The sequence below is a fragment of the Lepisosteus platostomus genome, chromosome 22, assembly GCF_059453375.1.
Source record: "Lepisosteus platostomus isolate fLepPlt1 chromosome 22, fLepPlt1.hap1, whole genome shotgun sequence".
Classification (NCBI taxonomy): domain Eukaryota; kingdom Metazoa; phylum Chordata; class Actinopteri; order Semionotiformes; family Lepisosteidae; genus Lepisosteus; species Lepisosteus platostomus.
Window position 1 is genome coordinate 16,480,716 of NC_142632.1, and position 19,964 is coordinate 16,500,679.

Consider the following 19,964-nt stretch of genomic DNA (forward strand, 5'->3'; position numbering starts at 1 on the left):
TTACTGTTGATTAGCACTCCAATCAAGATGCAAAGTTCATAATGCTCAGCTTCTGAAATGCAACCTATAAGCAAAGCAGGTAAAAAATGCTCAGTTTCAGTTACAGCACTATTAGAAATGCACTTTGTCTCACATTGTAAGTAATGCCAGGCAGTGGGCTCTTTGCATGCTGCCCATATTGAAACCTCTTTGCATGTGAACCATATTATCCTTAGTTTTGGGAGAGACGGCTTACCCATGTAAATTAGTGACCCAAAATGTCTATATGAACTCTAGACTGTGGAAATTCAGTCAAGTAGAACCACAGGGAGAGGGCTCCTTAATCCAGTTAATAATGTGGACTGAAACCAGGCAGATCCTTTCCTGCATCAATCAAACAAAGTGATAGAATTGATTGGCACAACAGCCATCACATGTGGAAACACAATCCAGTCAACAGTCAATAGGCCTCTCTATTTGTGTCTGTTGCTATGTTTTTGCATAGGGAAAAGGTGTAGCAAAATTAATTGTGATATTGAACCAACGGTTTGCAGTGCTGCTCAGTGCAGGTCTGTTGTGGGATGTATTTTCCATGTGTTTTTCATTTTTTTGTGTGTGTTTAAACTGGTCCCCTTGTTGGCGATGCACTAGGTTTGAAAATGTTTTGTCTGCTGAAATTGGCGTCATTATCTCCCCTGGCCACAGTCTTGCCAGCCTAGAAGGTGGTGCGATTGTGAATATTTCCACATGGACGCTGTTGATGTGCCAGCTACTGTATTTGTGATGGTTCTGTGTGGCGTGCTGCAAAAATAATCTTTGAAATACTCTTTTCAAAAGACCACTTCAAAATGGGAGGGAAATGTGATGGCCCAGTGGGGACAATTTGGTTAAACTGAGGAAGTGCTTTTCATCATTTAAAAAAAAAATGGAACATCGCTTAATTTCCCTTTAATATTTTAGCTTACAGAAGAGGGAAAACATAAAAACTGTGGGACCTGCATCAATCACATACGGTTGTGTGGTAAGGTAGCTCAGGGGTATAATTATTTAATGTATGCATTTATATATTAGTACAGTATATACTGTATGAATGTGCAGCAAAATTAAGTTGATGTTCTTCTGAAGAAAATCCTTTTTTTGGCATTGCATTTATGAAAAGAACATGAAGAGTCTGCATTTTGTGCCCCATAGTTTACAGAGAAGCCTGTCCTCTTTGTCACCATCCAGGCTGGTGATGCCAGCTGAAGCAGCACTTTCTGGGAGGATGAGAAATGACTTCCTTACAGGGCAGTGCGTCGAGAGGCTCTGTAGGGCGAAGCAGCTGCTGGCTCTGGGTTGTTAACGTCAAGATCTCGTTCTCAATTTACCAAGCAGATGACATTAATATTGCGTTTCACACTGGCTCTGGCAGCATCCTGTGCGGTGCTGTTCCTGACCAAAGAAGTGGACTCCCTATCTCTCTCTCCGACTGCCTGCTGTGAGGCACGGCTGCAAGTGTTCCTCATAAATCTGCTTATCCTGTCAGAAACGCGAAATGAAATGGAAGGAAAAATCACACAAACCAGGGGAGGATTTGGGGTCATTCAGTTTTATTTCTTCCACCTAATTGACTCTGCAGCTTCGTTTTGCCACAGCTCCAAGGGTATGTTTCGGGAGGGTGTGTAGTGGGATGGGCTGATGTTGAAGCAAATGTTTTCAAAAGCTTTAAGTGGGTAGAGTGTCATATGATAATGTCCACTTGGTTTGGTTTGCAAACTTTGAGCATCATAATAATTCCCTACACTTACATAGTGCTTTCATGGATACTCCACCCAAAAGCTTTTTACAGGTAATGGGGATCCCCTCCACCACCACCAGTGTGCAGCCCCACCTGGATGATGTGATGGCAGCCAGAGTGCGCCAGAACGCTCCCCACACATCAGCTCTCAGTGGGGAGGAGAGCAGAGTGATGAAGCCAGTTCATCCATGGGAATTATTAGGAGGCATTGATTGGTAAAAGTTGGCTGGGAGATTGGGTTTAAGACCTGTACTCTTTTCGGGAAATGCCCTGGGATTTTTAATGACCACTGGAGAGTCAGAAATTCATAACATCAATTCTGCCTTTTTTACAGGATAATGTCCCTATCACTATAATGGCCCATCCAGGTACTGACCAGGCTCACACCTGCTGAGCTCCAGTGGGTTTGCAGTTGTGAGTTGCAGGGTGATAGAGCAGAGGCTCCTCTGTGCTTTTATACAGATACTGTACATAATGCAGCTCTTGGTATTTTTTTTAACTTGGTGAAATATAGGCTAGAATACTGATTTAATTACCTTTATGTATGCACATTGGACCTAAGGTTGAAAGGAGGTCATAAGGTCAGCTTCTTATTATAAAATTGGAATTGCCCATTACTTTCCATATTTTTTCCTCAGTGCACTGTGGCACCCATGTGTACCCAGTCTGTAGCTGCACTGATAGTTTCAAAAGCCAGTTCATAGCAAGGGCTCCTGTACCCGCATGGGGAGAAAGGAGGGATGGGCTTTTCATCTGTTTTCTCTCCTACCGACCGGTAAATGGTATCGAAGCATTCAGTCAAACTCCAACAGATTATGAAACAGCTTCTACAGCACCTCCAGGCAGTAAGACTGCTAAACAGCCAAGCTGCAGTTCCTTCAGCAAATCACCATAATGGCTACATAGACATACTGCACTACTTGGACATAATGTATTGCATACACCCTGGACACATAGCAGCTCTATTTATATTGAGTTTTTTCTGAGTTTATCTTATTCAATTTCTATTGCACTATTATTATGTAACCTTATGTAACCTACCCCCCCCCCCAGTGAGCTCGTAGAAAAGACATTCCATTGCCAGCAATTACTGCTGCACGCTGTATTGTTGTGCATTTGATAAATAGACTTTGACTGATTGATTGATTGTCATGCCCTGAACCAACACAGTGAACAAGAGAACTGGCACTGACTTGAGGACCAGTGCTCACTCGGTGATGATACTGCATTGTTTCATCAAGGGCACAGAGAAATGTGACTGATTAACCCTGATGTTACCCATGCAAGACTTCTGTTTTGCTGCCTCCCAACTTTCATGCCATTCACAACATCCTTTATGGGCTCATTAGACAGTGGGTGGGTATTGTGCAGACACATGAGCTTAAAGGTACACATTATACAAAACAGGATGTTTCAAGCTGAAATGACCTGTTGATTTATGGCTTGATTTACAGCACAAATCCTTTGGTCTGTGAGCCCCATAGCAATAGGACATTACCCAGCGGTCCCAACGCCACTCATAATGCCCCAATCACGGTCACAGCCCAGTTTTCTTCTGTGAGAAGAGAACTGTTTCCTTTTATCCTGAAAGGTTATGCTTAACCTTTGACCTACATTCGTTTTTACAATACAGGAAGGAAAAAAATACCTCAGTGAAACTGGTGACTCCATTTGTACAAGAGGTGTGAGGGCAGATCATACCGTATATAATTCACATAGGAATGACAAATGAACCTTGAGTTGTTGAAGACAACGTCATCTTCATCCATTGCACTGTTCACGTCGGGCACAATATTCAAGATACCTTGGTGTATAAATTGATATTTAGCTTTTGAATATAGTGCTCATTTCTGGTCATCTTGGTTTTGATGCATCTGTCAACATTGTGTGAACAAATATACAGTATAGTGTGTATCATATATAATAAGCTGATTAGCAGACATACAGTAGACACTATGACTTTCTCTGCTAGTGCACCTTTTGTAGCTCTTTTTGTTTTCAGCTTACAAGTGACATTTGACTGCTCTGTTACACTGCCTTTCTCTAGCAGTATGGACTTGGGAAGATCTAATGGAAAATGGAAGTTAAAGCTCATGTATTTAAAGAAAAAGCATGCTTTGAACTGGTCTCTCACTTCACACTGTCAGTAAATATTTAATGTCAGATCATGCTCATTACTGCTGAAAGTCAGTCAACAATCTCAGAAGCTGTAATTATCTCTGTTGCTGGTAAACACAATTTACAAAAACCCCTGTTCTCAATGAACTAAAATGTTTTTAGTCTGAGATCACAGTAACAAAATAGTGCTTCAGCTCTTGTCTAATTAAGAAAACATTACCTTTTGACTTTCTAAAAGTCTACAACAGTTTTACCATGAAAGAATTGGAGATTAATTCTGCCGAAAGCATGCTTAAACTTATACATACACAGCAAAGTAGTTATAGAAGGAGAAGATGGCTATAATTGGGAGAATGGCCAATCTTTGTTGAGGGAACTTTTTTTTCATGTGCGCCCGAGAGATTTTCAAATTTTGTGGAGTTCAAACAGATCCTAATTAGAGAAGCAGAGGCAAGTCCCATGGGTTTAAGTCACTGCCTTCTGGAATTAATTCATTTTTACCAATCAGCATTTTTTAGAGACTGTCATTAGTTTATTACCCCAGTCCTGCTGTGCTCTAATAACTTCTCGTTGTATCGTGTGTAAAAATGGGAAAATGCGATTGTGAGATAGTGTACACACTTACTATGAGACTAAATGAAACCTTCTAAATCAATGCCTTTTCACTTCCTAACATGGGCTGAGTCTAATTCTTTATCGCAAAGACACAAAGATATGCACAAAGACTTTTAGTAGAGCTGTGTTCTTGTCACAGTGTGAGCTCGTGGTGGATTAAAACTCCAAACTCCTTAATTTAGGAATAAACATGTTAGAGGTGCACAACCAGCAGAATTGGACAAATCTGCAGTTAGTGTTTCCCGAGAGCTGCAGAACATTTTCTCTAGTTCTGTGCTTGGCCTTATGAAACAAAGAAAAACAACTAAATCCCAGATGTGACATTTTCAAGGTCATAGTAACCTGACCAATTAACATCAGTGCTATCTTCTCCAGGAATGATCCAGTTTCCTGCAACCCTTTATTAGAAATTCTCTTGGATTTTATTTCCATGCCCCTGAGCTTACAGTATTTCCTAATGTTTTGGCCAAATGTTTTTCCAGGTCTGCAGTTACTTGAGTCAGCTAATCTGAAATTGGACTCGCTTGAGGTACCGAGCAACGGAGCCTACCCAAGCTTTAGCCAGGGTTGTTGAATTAAACATAAAAACTAATCAGCACGAAAGGACTTCATGGTTAAAACTACAGAATGCTGTTTGTCACAGAAGCAGCACCCTGTATTTGTACCCTTTCACCATATTAATATAATCTTTGGTTTTAAATCCATTCATCTAATATTGCTGCAATAAGGGGAAGGACAAGTGCAAGGTGTTTTATATGGACAACTTTTAAGTTGGAAAGTTTTCCCAGTGGTTTTAGTGATGTCCATATCATCTCTATTGTTCTGTATACAGTGATGATGGAAAAAAATTAGATTTACAGTGAAGATTATTTTGCAGATATCAGAATTATTTTGAGCCCACAGTTCTGAAGACACCATACTATAAAATACTGTATATGCTGCAAAGGAACAAGCAAAAGTGTGTCACACAAAGAGGGCTCCACAGCCGAAATGTGTGTCTTTTCAGCATGGAATAAACATTTACTTGTTCCTTTGCAGCCTAAGCATGCTGACACAGTTACCCACTTGAACTAAAAAATGTGTGTATAGCTCTCAATCACTTTTTAAGCTGTATAAGGAAAGACCTGAAGGGGCATTTTTGGATGTGTGCTCTTCCTTTTTATCTTAATACTGTCAAGGTTTTAATCAGTCAAACAAAGAGGTTGTTTCTTGGAATGAAGCTTTAAGAAGTTCTCTTCACCACACACTACATAAGTGGATTGTCAAGATAGTTAAGATGTTTCAAATGAGACTGGAAATTTAAGGAGTCTAAATTGTTCAAAACTAAAGTGGAATTTAGACAGGACTTAGATATTATTGCCAAGATTCTTTAATGAGCAGATAGTCAAGACCACAGTTTAATGTCTGTTCCAAATGACAGTATCCCCCGAAGCATAGTGCCCATGGCCACCATACTACATGATCCAGGTGGAAGACCACCACCTACTGGTCCACCTACACAGACTAGCTGTCCAATGAAGAAGAACGATGCTGCTGTAGGTAGGGATATTTAATACTGATGAAATTCAAGTGCAAATGACAGAGCACTAGCAATGTTTGGGGAGCTTGAAAGGTTTAGAGGTTGACAACTATTGTGCATCATGCATCTGTGCATTTATGCTGAAACCAAGTCCCAGCTGTGCATAGCAACACAACACCTGGAAGGGCTTAGAATTAATAAGCTGTGATATGGGCTTGCTGATTTTGCAATTTTTCCATTATCCAGCCACTAGTGTAGCTTCATTACAGAAATAAAAATCAGAAGTACTAATAGGGATACCAGAAGCCAGAAGGTTCTTTCCATAGTTTCATTTGTTGGTCTTTGAGCAGGCGTGTTTGCAGTCTCTGCATTTTGTCAAGCCAAGCTTTGACAAGATTGTGTAAGACAGAAGAAGGTGAAGTACAGTGCACTGCAGTCAGTCTGAAAATGGGCTCCCACCTGCCCCAAAAAAAAAACAAGAAAAAAGGCACAATCTATAAACAAAGTGTTGACCTTGGGAGCCTGTGTCACTCTGCAAGCTACAAGCCCTGACCTTGAACTCAACAGGAACAGTGTTTTGGCCCTGTGGAGCCAGCTGTCATGCCTCAGGGAGTCCATTTTCTTGCTGTTACATCCTTTTCACCCTTCTACTCCTTTTCCTCTTTCAAGAAAGTAGGTCAAATCAGCCCTCTTCCTCAAGCACAACCAAACCTCAGCCACACAACTCCTTCCAACCCTCTGGCTTAGCCTTAGAGAATATGTTTGCTGATTTTTGTAAGAATATTCCAAACACCGCATAAGATCTTGAAAATGGCTGTACCTCTTTATTTATAGAAGTTGTTACATATTCAGTGTTCAGTGGAAGCAGCTATTGGGGATGATTTTTAAAAAGTCTAGACATTTTTAATGAAAACATATAATGTTACCTGGCATTCCATGAGGTCTCTTAAATGTTAAGCTTTAATAGTGAGTCAATAGTAGAGTCAAATTTCTGTGCTAGGATATGTGTTCCTAGTGAAACGGTCTGGGTGTCTGTGGCTCAGAATGCGTTCTTTGGTGCAACAGCCTGAGGTAGCCAGTGTTTGAGAGGTTGACTGATTTGTGTACCACAAAGCATCCTCTAAATTTTCTTTTTAATCAGGCCAAATTCACAGTCACAACTACTGTACGTAAAAACAGAGTGAGAACTGAGATTTCATTTTTCTGCTCGTATAAATGCTAATGCTATGATTTCAATGTTGTTTTTTATTATAAATTTGAGATATAGCGTATGCTTTGTTTGTCACTGATTATTCTTATTTAAAAAAATATTTTAACAACATTTTTCAAGGGTGTGATGCATTTCTCCAGATTTACATCTTTAAGACTCAACTCGCATGCAGCATAAAAGCACATTTGAAAGGTATCAAGAAGTGGTACTGCTTTTGAGACTGCAAGGGATGCAACCTTGAAAGGAACAGGCATGTTTGAAACAATAGAAAGTTGGGCTTGAGCTGTAGAACTGCCTGTAAGGTAGTATAGTGTAAAGAGTTTAGCAAGCAAGGCTGATACCAAGATAGGACTTTTTGAAATATCATGTACTCATAGGGTTATGTTTTTCCTGTTTATGTAGCCTGTGCTTTCTCTACAGCACTAAGAGAACTCCAGAGTGACATCGACTGCACACATAATAGATTGTTGTCCATAGTTCTTCTTGACACTTGTGCATGTAGGCGTGTATTGCCATCAGAAGTGGGAATACGATTTGTTAAAATGTCTCCACAACATTAGTCATTCCTGACAAACCGGTGGGGATGTTCCCACATTGTAAATGTAATTTTGTTTAGGGGAAAAAAAACATTTGAAGTGTAAAAGTGCAGGGGTGTGTTTGCACTTTATAGGAACTTTAATTTATGTGGAATCATTATTAAAAATAGAATGATAATCAATTTAAAGACCCTTAGAATTAAGAAGATAAATGTGTGGGAAGGGGTGGGGAGAGGGCATGCATTATTATAAATATAAGGACAATTTTGAGAAAATGTTCCCACAAAGATAGTATCTCCTGACAAGCAAAACTACACATGCTGATGCAGCTACCCAGCTGAACCACTTTGAAAGCAAATGGCATCTTCCTTGAAATTTGTTTTCACCCAATGTGGAGTTTCGTTTCAGTAAAATTTGGAATAGTAAATTAAATTAAATCAATAGTTAATGGGAAGACCCACAAAAGATAAGAACACAAGCAAATGAATATTTGTGACAAGGAATTTATTTAGCTGTAGTCTTTGTTGAAGTCAGGCATATGGTCCTAAATTGGTTTATATTTTTGGGGCCCTTTGAAGGCCATCTGTTGAATTTTCTTCGTTTTCATCTTCCTTCAGGACTGCTTTCATTCATGTGTCCTTACGTATTGTTATAGGTCCTGAGATCTTTAGTAGGAGCCTTTAAGGTTTAAAAGAATGAAGAAAAACAGGCTGTAACACATTGTTGAACAAGTCTGATAGCACACACTGAGCTTCGGAGCATCTGTCAGTGTTTTTTACAGTAGTAAACCTAATGCAGTGTAACCAGGAAATTCTTATAAACTTCTCACCAGCAGATAGTTTTCTTTTTTAAATAAAGACAATAAAATTAAAAGACAGAAAGTGAAAAGGGGTGTGGAGCTGCCTGCTTTTCTCTGTATGGCACACCAGCTACACATGGACTTATTATTTGAACTGACCCATCAGATAATCAGATAATCAGTCTGCAAGGCAGGTGCTGTATGGACCTCCACCATTTGGCGACTTGTCCTCTCTGCTAATCCATCTTTTGTGTTTGATTAGCATCATTCTGATAACATGGCTCAGGGGACATCAGGAATTGAGGCACAGACAGGACAATGCTGGGGTGCTAACCAGGCTGTCTAATTCCATTAGCGTCAGAAGCAAAACCCCAATGGGATAGAAACAGAGGGCTGACATCTGTGGTTTGGATGTTAATGTGAAATGTTTAAAAAGGGTGATAAAGGGAAGAGAGTTTTTGTGCAACGTAAGATAACATGATTAGCTGTCTAATCTGATTTGGAAGTATCATGGTGTAATCATATTACTCTACACTTTCCGAGGTGATATTTACATCAGCCCTTGCATGTTCCCCTCTCACACCCCAAAATAGGGCTTAGCTAGGTTTTTTACATCGGCCTCCATTATTAATCTTGAAAAGAACGCTTACTGAAACCTAATGCATCCTGGAGTGTTTGTGGTCATATATTTTGTCATTAAAAGCACCTGAATGTAGAAAATTAAACAACATCCCCAGATGTGGGAGAAAGAGGAAATTTTAATAAAAATGTTAAAGATGACAATCTTTTAGTTAGTTTTATAGTTTTATTTACAGAGCTTTTTTCCTTTTTTTTTTTTTGTTCCAACAGTAGCTTGCAGTGCTATGAATTTATACTGACCTTTAAATTTAGATTACATTGAGATCAGTTAGATTTCAGTCAATATATTCACATGGTATAGACAATACAATAAAAAGACAATAAAGATGATTTCTACATGTATTTGTTAAGAGTGAGAATGCTGGAGATGAATAGGGGCTGGAAGAGCACAGGGACTAAAACAGAAATTAATAGTGCCTAATAACTCTCTTATGATCTGCTTTTTAACATGAATGTTAACAACAACATTTCTTGTTTTTTAAGTTTCTAATTTTTAATCTCAATGTAACATAACGTATAAGGGAAATGATATTATGAAACACCTGTCAAATGCCTATTTTGAGGCAAGTTTGTATAACCCACTGCACAAATTGTCTAATTTGCTAAATTGCTAAAGTAAGATCAAAATTCATTTCACAGAAAATTGATCAAATTTAGAAAGGAGGGAGGCATTCCAGAGATACAGAATAATTTAGTCTAGAAGGGATTTATAGGCAGAAAATATATTATTTTTAAATTTGTCTGGCTTTCAAGTAATTGAAAATTACCCGTATATAGTGCCCTCTACGTATCCATATCCCTGATGAAATAAGAAGCAAACGTCTTTGAAAGATGTACCAGTTGGATAATGTCAGACTGAAAAAAACTGCCATACTATAATCTTAATAGCATTGCATGGTGCAAAGTCAAATTTCCCATAAACAAAGTCCAGAAAATACAAGTGTCACGTTTATCCACGCCCTTATTGGTGTTTTGTATTTCGTACTGTATTTCAGAGGGGGATTTGTGAGCATTCCTCCATGCAGAGTTGCTGTAGGTCCTCCTCTTTTGATTGAATGCCTTCTTGAGTTGTAACCCCAAATGTTCAGTGGGGCTTAGGCTTGAAGACTGAGGTGGTCAATTTAGAAAATTTGCTTTTTGTGCAGTTAACCATTTCTTTGTCGATTCAGATGCGAATCTGACCATACGTCTTGGTTCTATTTGATAATAGGATGTAATCTGGCAAATTCAAGTAACCTCTTTTTGTGGTTCCCTTTCAGAAGAGGTTTGTATCTTTGCACCGTGAGCACCACTTTGCTGCAGATAACTTCAGGGGGTTGTTTTCAACATTTGATGCTTGTGTCCTAAAAATGGTAATTTGTGTTGGAGATCTCCAGCTGTTCCCTTTGGATTTATAGTTGCCTCTTGAATTACTTATCTCAGAGACCGTGGTAGCAAGATACACAAGCATCCATTTCCTGGCATTACGTCATTAATCTTGTATTATTTTATAATGGACACAACTGTGAAAAATGGCAGTTTCAGATATTTTGTGGATTCTTCTATAGCTGTCTCCCAACATGCACAGATCAATGACTGTAGGCCTGCAGGCTTCATAAAGCTCTCCGATTTATCCCACATTATGCTGCTACTAAATATCTTGAAGAAACGTTCAGAGGCCTGGATGCAGTTCTATTCCTAATAGCACATATTCATTGCAGATTTGTTTTTGTTATATTTTAGAAGTATATATACTTATACTTAGAAGTGTGAATGAATGGAACAAGTCTCTTTTTCTGCAATTCTATTAGCTGTGACAAATGCGACTTTCCTCTCTGCAGCAAAACTATTTAGTATTACCATATAACAATTTTAGAGTTGTCTTTAATTCTAAAAAACATTATCTTAACCATAATGCATTCTGGTTTTTTGTTGTTTTTTTTGTTGCCTTTTCTGTATTTCACTGGAGTCTGGAGGGTCCTATAATTTTCAAAATCTTGAGAATTTTAAGACAACTCCCCCAATTTTAAATGTAATTTGTTTGATAATCCTGCTTTGATTGTACAGTGTTTCATATGAAGGGCAGGTTTGAAGGTCCCATAGGAAATTGTGGGGAACCTATGGGCATGTCTTTCACCTTCCAACAGCACATTCCCTTCCTTGTTCAGATGTACCAGTTTTTCATTGCACGATTTGTATAGAGTACTTCATACAGTGAAGGGAATGGCAGTTAAAGGGTTGCATTTTTCTTCTTTATCATATTCATTTTTGAGAGTGACAGGCTAACCTGCCAACACTTGCACCCAGTGTGTATCATTTTGTGTCTCTCCATCCATCCCACTATCACTGCCCCTGCATAAAGAGGAATGTCACTCATTCCTCTTACTGAGGGGAGATGGGAGATTTAAATTGTCCTATTGCGTAGGCTATTGTTTTCTCGGCAAAACATGCTCAAGCCAAATTTACTGTACATTTCAGATGGCTCACAAATGTAACATTAAGAAGATTGACTTCTGTTCCTTACTACTGATGCTTTTCTGCCGTTTAAACATGCCCCGCCAATGCTAAATCTTTCCAAAAGCTGCCTTAAAACTTAAACGTAATATTCCTTTATAGTAGACAGCACAAAGTTTGCAATAGTTTTAGTCACACCCACGTTCCCGCAGTGGTCCTTGAGGTTTCTCTTAGAAAACCAGTGTAGACAGATGGCTAAAATGCCCTCAGAGTCTCACTAACTCTCTTCATGTTGCCATATCGCTTATCGTCAGCAACGGACAGATTAGCACACCAAGTGAATGGCAGGCCACTAAGCAAAAAGTCAGACATATCTCCTTTTTTTTTGTTCTTATTGTTTTAACAACCAACACCACAATTTTCTCCGTGTTTCAAGATCAAACCAATGTGTTGGCAGGAGAACATGAAGTGTTTCCTAAAAGCATCCTTCATGCCTGTTAGATTTCAGGGCCAATTTGAGCATGTGCATTTTTCATCCTTGAATATATTGTAAGCCTAAAATTGCTTTCAAAAGAAGGCAACTGCACATCCCAAGAATTCTTCAGCGGAGTAACAGCTGACACCCTTTCAGCTTGTGGCGTGAGTGTGTGTTGGATACAGTATGAACCTCATGCTTTCTGATAAAGAAGGCTGCAGGCTTTTGTAAATAACCTGGACCAGTCATAGAGAAAGGAAAGGAAGGACAGATGCTTCTTCATTGGAGATTAAAGTACCCACCCCATTGACAGATTCCTTTTATGTCATTGTAATGCACAGTAGTTGTCATCTCTAGTGCTGTCTGTCCAGTGCCTTTTACACCTTCTCTAAGAGACTGGAATGTGAGCAGAAAAGATCAAAGGCTGTCAGAATTTTTAGGTTTTTCAGAACTATTCCCTCAAAACATTAATATGTCCAACACATCACTCTCCTGTCATTTATGAACCCTCTACATACAAGATGCGAGGAACATTTTAGAAGCACAACAGCCTCTTGGAACTTTCGCCCCATCTTTCTCCCTATTTTTCTCATTAAAGGACTGTCCTTGGAAGTTTTGGTTATATTAGCCATGTATCAGTGAAGCACTCCAGTTTTATTACTGTATTGACAGTGAGGACCAAACTGCCGAGGCAGTGAACATGCCCTGCACTCGAATGAGCATATTTTGTCCTTGGTAGTTCAGATATTTTGTTCAGTAGCTGAGTTCAAGGGAGAGAAAAGAAAATTACAATGGCGAGTACCGTAGATCAAGTCTGTATTCTCTCTTCCATGATACACGATAGGTGCCTGTCGGTAGCCAGGATTTCCTCTTCTGTATTATTCAGTGCTTCATCTATTGACCATACTTGTTGCCCACAACAATCATGTTTTAGTGCTAAGAGAAGCAAAACTTTAAATATTTTGTCATTATGTGATTTGTTTTGATTTTCTCTCCTTAGCCATATGGATACAGATAATGTACACGGAACTCAAAACAAAATACAATATAGAGCTGACACAAACACAGAATCTGATAGCATGGGTTAGCACATCGTGCAAGACCTGATGCAGACCAGCAGAAAGGTGATATTGTATTGTTTTTTCTAGAAGCCCTGGAATGCATTAAATCTTAGAGATGTGATGCACTCATTTTATTTTCTAAAGATGCAAATAGCAGTGATCGCTTAGATTGCAATAGATATCAAATTCACATTTTTCTGGCATTTGGGTACAATTCCCTTCTTGAAGGCTACCAAATATTTTTTACATGTATGAGTGTACCCACTCCTACTGAATACCCACCTACAAAGACTTTAAAGTGCCCTAGATGCCACCTTTTAAGATACTTTATACCCAGATGGCATGAAGAGATGTAGGAAATCACCTCCTGAGGTAGTACTGAACTTGAAGGATGCAAAAGGGATTTTAAGTTAAACTTCTGTACGTCCAATAGAACATTAGGCCCACAAAGCTTCTAGATGATAACCAATTGGTCCATGTTACATTCTATTCTCATCAGAGGTCTGAAGTTAAACCTGATTCAGGCCATATGGTCAGATGGTCAGTATTGATATAGAGCATTGAAGTTTCAAACGGTTGCATCACTACAGTGTCAGGAGACACTACGTAGTAGGCGGTCGTTTATCTTTATACAGTACCCCTTAAACTGAGATCCTGACTTCTTCTTAATATCAAAGCTCCCCTGATGCTGTTCATAAGAGTAGGAGTGTGAACCCCATTGTTCTGTCCTTTGGACAGGTGAATATCTCAGAAACTGGTGCCAAGGAGAGGGAACAGACCAAACAGAGATACTGTTTAAGCCACAGCATGTAATTTGTTCTTAACCTTAAAATAACGTTCTTCAAGGTTTTTCCACTAAAATACATGGTAGGTTCATGACCCTTAGAACCGATGGAAGATAATGCTACTTGTACTGTAGATAAATGCTACTGCTCCGCTGTATTCTCGGCTGTATTTGTGTGTAATTTGTGGAAACCATAGTACAGTTGCTTAAGTCGTGAAAGTCAGCGAGGTGCACCGACTGCTTCTCCTCCCTGGTGGAGCTGCGGCAGTGTGTCAGCCCAACTGACCTGACACGCAGACACATTGACAGGCTTGGGAAGAGGCCGTCAGAGCGAGTGACTGACGACAGGCTGGAAGTCTGTCAGCTGCCATCCATGGCTAATACAGACAGAAAGCCAGTGAGATGTAGCATAAGAGGTAACAATGAGGAGATGTGTGTCAGTGCTTCTAGGCCCCGAAGAAACTTGGAAAAATGCAATCCCAATCCAAGTGTCAATGGACACTTAACAGGTTTTGAGTCTGTCTCCCCTCCTGCATCTAAGAAAGTACGATTTTGCATATTACGGTTCAGTTCTCTTTGATTTTTCCATTGTTTCTGCATGTATTGAAGTAGGGGCACCTCCTACAGAGTCGTGTTGACCCACGCTGCTTGTTAGATCGTTGTATACAGTAAATGTAAACTTTTGTTCTATTACAGCGATTTAGAAAAAGAACCTTCATGGTAGAAAATAGAGTACAAAGCCTGCTAAAAGTTTTTCTCACCAGAAGCACCTGTTTCTTTTGTTTATTTGATTGTGTATTTGAAATCAACCTTTTTGAACATTACTGGCCTACAGTCAGTAAGGAAATGACTGACTGCAGTCCATATGCAGGACACTCTGCTGACATGCTGGCTGAATCAGTCTGATGACAAACATTTCATTGTCTGCTTTCACCAGAGACCTTTGCAACTTTTCAACCTGTTAGAAAATAACAGCTGTTTAATCCCTCTCCTTCTTCTTGGTGCTTTTCATTTTTGGCTTGCCCGTTAGATTCCTGGCACAGCTCTTTTTGTGCTCCGATTGCAGCTGGATTTCAGACTTGGTTCAGGTCACAAGTCAAATTGAGAGAGTGTTCACTTACTCTAGAATAAATATGAATCCGTACAGTGCATGTGGCTGCTTTCGTTTAGCAGAAGTGAATCACAGAATGAATCATATTTTGGGTCACTATTAAGGTGAGCTTGAAGTGCTAAAGGCATTTCCTAGACTTGCAGCTCGCTCTAGCTCAAACAGTTTTTCTTTATCTATTGCAATAGTTTAACCGCATCTCAAAGTGGATCCTGAATTTGGCTTCCATATGGCAGGTTTATTAACTGTAGTTACCTTCTTTTCATAGTCACAATTACAGTATTTTTAATTACAGCCTATTGCAACAAATTTCGCAAAACCTTTTTTAATAAACAGCACTTGCAAATCATTTAATTAATCTGAAACACAGCTCTTTTGCGCCACATCTTAAAACAACATAATGTTTGTGCGACATGCTCTATGTAGATTTTTTCTTCTGAAACAAATGACTTTGGTGTATATAATTGTCCCAGAGGCAAACACTGCTTAATAGAGGCTGTAAGAAAAATTAAGGGCAAAGCAATCTAAGGGAAGCAAAAGGACATAATTTTACAATTGGAAGTGTTTCTATCCCATACCTGCAATTTATCCTTAAGTTTATCCATGAGCAGGAACAATATGGGACTTGGGACAGACAAGTCATACCCACCTAATGCTGTGGTATTGCTTGAAGCTGCTCTGTCATGTTATATTGAGTTTGAACAGTTTTGAATTTGGATGGACCATCCAGTTCAACATGTAGAACTTTTTTTTTGCTAGGAAGGCTGAGAACAAATTTAGTGTTAACTATATGGGTTTGAACTAGTTTCCCCTTTAAATGGCGGCTACAACATCACAGATATCCAGTCTGTTTCAGCTGTGTGAAAAGAAAGTTTTAAAAAAGTGAGTCAGGGGCAGAGAGATTATGTAACAGATGTTTCTATAAAGGATCAATATCACACCCAGATGACTTTTTTAGAATCTGATTTTAAACACTCATGTAGCTCTTCTGCCTTTGTCACCTCCCCCAAAATAAAATTACATTCCCATTAATGTGATCATCTTTTATGACACCTTGGTAAAATAGATTTGACTGTGTAAGTTGTTAAAACACCTTCAGACGTGTGGCCTATATTGGTAAAGCGATTATTAAATACATTTAGTAGTTTATCAACTGTTGTTTTGGAACAACTCCATTTTCAAAAGTACAGAAGTAGGTGGATGAGAAGAAACAGGTTTGCCTTCCATATGTTTTACTTTTTGCCAAATGTATTTGGATTGTCGAAAGTTGGAATAAATTGATTTGGAAACGGACGTCAGATTGCCTTACAGCCTACTTCAACTTATTCCTTATTCACCTAAAACAAAGTCTTTTTGAACAATTTAATGCATTTTTTTTCTTGAGATTCTGTGATAGCTGGTACTTAAGCTATCATAAGTACTGTAATCCGCAGAAAGAATGAAGATGGACAGAAAACTCCTCCAGACTATCCACTATCCCTTTAGGCCTTTGATCTTTTGACAGCTGTGAGCTCCACAGCAACTTACAGGAGAGTTAGCACTGATTGGAGGAGCAGTGCCTTCCTTACTGATGTCACTACAGGCCAGCATGCTCTTCAGGAACCTGCAGGAGTTGCCAAGAGAACCCCAACCCACAAATCCCAGCTCTGCCTGCTGCCTGGGGAATCACAATAGGCTGTTATGTGACCTGGGCTCTGATTTACTAAATCTGTGCCACTCTTAGAGCTCAACCTGCATCAGAAGTGAGCAAACCTGGTTGAGCCACTGTGGAAACCCCACTGTGATCATTTATGAAACAGTTAGCAGCAGGTGGTAGGACAAAATAATCCTGACACATGCATTGCTCTGTTCACCAGGACATCCCCTGATCTGTTGTTGTGTATGTCCTCAGCTCAGAGGGCAAGGAGTTTATACCCTGCCTATCTCCATTCCATCATCTCCTATGCATTCAAAGATAAATATGTGAAATGAATGTTAACTAATCATACCTACGTAGCTGGCTGTGTTTCCTAATGGATGGAGAACGTGAGAGGAGAATGATAGGGGTATATTCAATGCAGTGGTATGGACTTTGTAATCTGTATAACTCCTGCGCTTACTGTAGATCGCAGAGCATAAGCTTTTGAGAAAAGGTAAAAAAAAATAAAAGGAGAGGGTGAAAAAGATGTAGATTGGCAGGAAAAGCCTTTTTTTCCTCGGCGGGCACAGCAGCTTAATTAACCTAGATCTTTTATGCTGGAGCGTGATTGCAGAAAAAGCATAGGGGGGATTTGGACAGCTGTCAGTTGCTTTAATGAAGAAGGGCTGCTATGTGTTAGATCAGCACAGCGGCAGTGTTAACAAGCTTTTTAATTAGTGCGACTTAGAAATTAGTCCCACCGAGATGGGGGAAGAGGTGGGGGCAAAATTCCTTTTTTCCCCATTTTTGCATTTTTCCCCATTTAAGTTGTGGCCGGTAGCAATGAAGTTTTAAGCTCCTTTTATACTGAGACAGGAGATGAGCTTTAGACACTTTAAATTTCAACATCTTTTGCTGCCCCTTGTGAATTAAAGCATATTCTTATCCAAACAGCTACCACTGCTGTTTATACAATTAAAGTCCTGCTCTGTAAGAGCAAAGAGTTTCACATATTTTAGTCAGCAAAATGGCTGGAAGTGGGGGAGTTGAAAATTAATGCCATCGCTCAGTTTGCATCTAGTATTGCTTTGTTTAAGAGAAAAGTCCTCCAAACTTGGAAAAATCAAATTTTAATATACAGGTGTTACTATAAGAATAAATCTATTTGAATATTGGTGTCTTTATCCATTTCACATTAAATGCTAAATGTATAATAATTTAGGCACTTTTCAACTTCCTTATTTTTTTAAATACGGTGTTTGAAATTGATTTTCCTTGTTTGATCATGCTCCTATGTTTTTGTAAAACAAAATATTATTCAAATATAATTTCAAAATGTCACGAAAACATATTTTGAAATGCAACAAGATAAAATTCAGAGATCTGCCATTTGTTTCAAAATAACCATTGTGATTAAGACCTATTTTTTATTCTACTTTTAGTTACTAGACATCTGCTGCATGTTTAAAGCTCTTTTCTAACAATAGCAATAATCACAATGTCTAAAGTCCCGCTGTTTTCTAAGGTCCTGCTGTTGGCAGAGCCTAATCTTTCACTGTGCCTTACTTTTGGTATGATTCAGTAGTGGAAGATTAATGCCTATAGAAATCGCTCAAGACAGCCATTTTCTCAGTTTACTTCCTCCATTAGATGAAACCTTATTCAACAGACACTTCGCTCTCATTTTCTTCCATCTGTTAAACACCTCCCTCTCGCTCAGCTCGCAGCACCAGGGGTATTAGCATACGTAATTTCACTTTTTCCAATTATTTGTTTTAGAATAGACGCCCTCTCTTTGAAGAAGCATTGTTGCCCCCTTTAATATATTGGAGTCACTGACTATTTTATTACACACCCTCGTAATATGGAGCTTTTGAGACTGTGCTTTCTATGGGCCACCAATATAGAGACTTACTGCAGGTGTAGGGGTGATACCCTGCCAGGGTCTGGTGTGTGTAAGTAGTCTAGCTGTGAAGCGTTGAGCAAGCTGCAACTTGTTGAAAAGAGAGTTAGGGAGCCCATAAAGAGCTGGAGAAATCAAGCCTTGATGTTATTAATGCATGAATCAAGCACTCGGCATCAGATATTGATACAATTTGCCTAATGCAGGCAATATTTTTAATTTCTAATTATATTGAATTTAAACCAGTAGAGAAGCTACAGTAAGAAGGAAGTGTGGTATTTAACATGCATATCGAATCAGTGCCATACAAGGTCTCCTCTTCTTCATGACGTGTTGCAGGGGTGTTCACTTAACAGTTTGTCCTGTGGTATTTTATGATCTTGGAATTGGAAGAATGCAAGAAATTAGCAGGCTGCAGGGGCATTGCCTATATAAAAACTGCCATCACATTCTGTACAACACGTATTGTTGATTGCTGTTGCGTATTTTAAAGGTCCATCCAGTTTTGAACAGGGCCTGCCCAGCACTGGCAGGAGGACAGTGGTGATTCACTGTCACGTTGCCAAATTTCCAACACAGCCGACAGAGTGACCACTAGGGAGTGTGACTCAGATGGTGTTAGACTGTACTGTAGAGGTGTTAAGTGGGGTTGCCTTGTATGCTATTTAAGTGTTATTTCTCATAATAAAAAGCCACCTGCTACAGTGGGAAATGGAATGGAACAAAACCTGACTTTTTTTTTTACTGTGTGAAATTATTGCCTGATAAAAAATGTGATAGACGCATCACATAACCTCCAGGCTTAAGGCAACCATTCACTGTGTTAATGGGCCTTATCAAAGCCAAGCAGAAAGAGATGCCACCTGCTACACAGTACAAATTAACTGCTGTTAGTTGGCTTTATCTTTCATTGAATGACGTGGAAAACAAAACTCATAATGTCAGGACGGTGTCAAAGTTTGGATACGTCTGTCCTGACTGTGATTGAATGAGACTTGCCTCCCTAACATCTAAAACTGACATGGACATAGATGTAGTAACAGAATGGGAACTACTATAGATCAGTTGTGGATAGGAACACTGATGTGAGACCTGACAATTTATTGTCACTTCCAAGCATGTGGTATATACACAGAAATTTAACACCTTTGCTACAGTGCTAAACAAATATGCACTATAGCTGCAGGCACTGATTTAACTGGTATATAGATTCTCATGCATGTAGATTGTATGTGGAAGTATCAATAACTCATAGGTTATGGAAGACAGAAAATGGAAGGAAATACATACCTTCTGACATAAAAGTAATATACAGTTACGACTACTGCTTTTAAACTAGAATATTTTAGTGATAGTGTAAAATGATTTTATAGTGCTATATTTGACACAT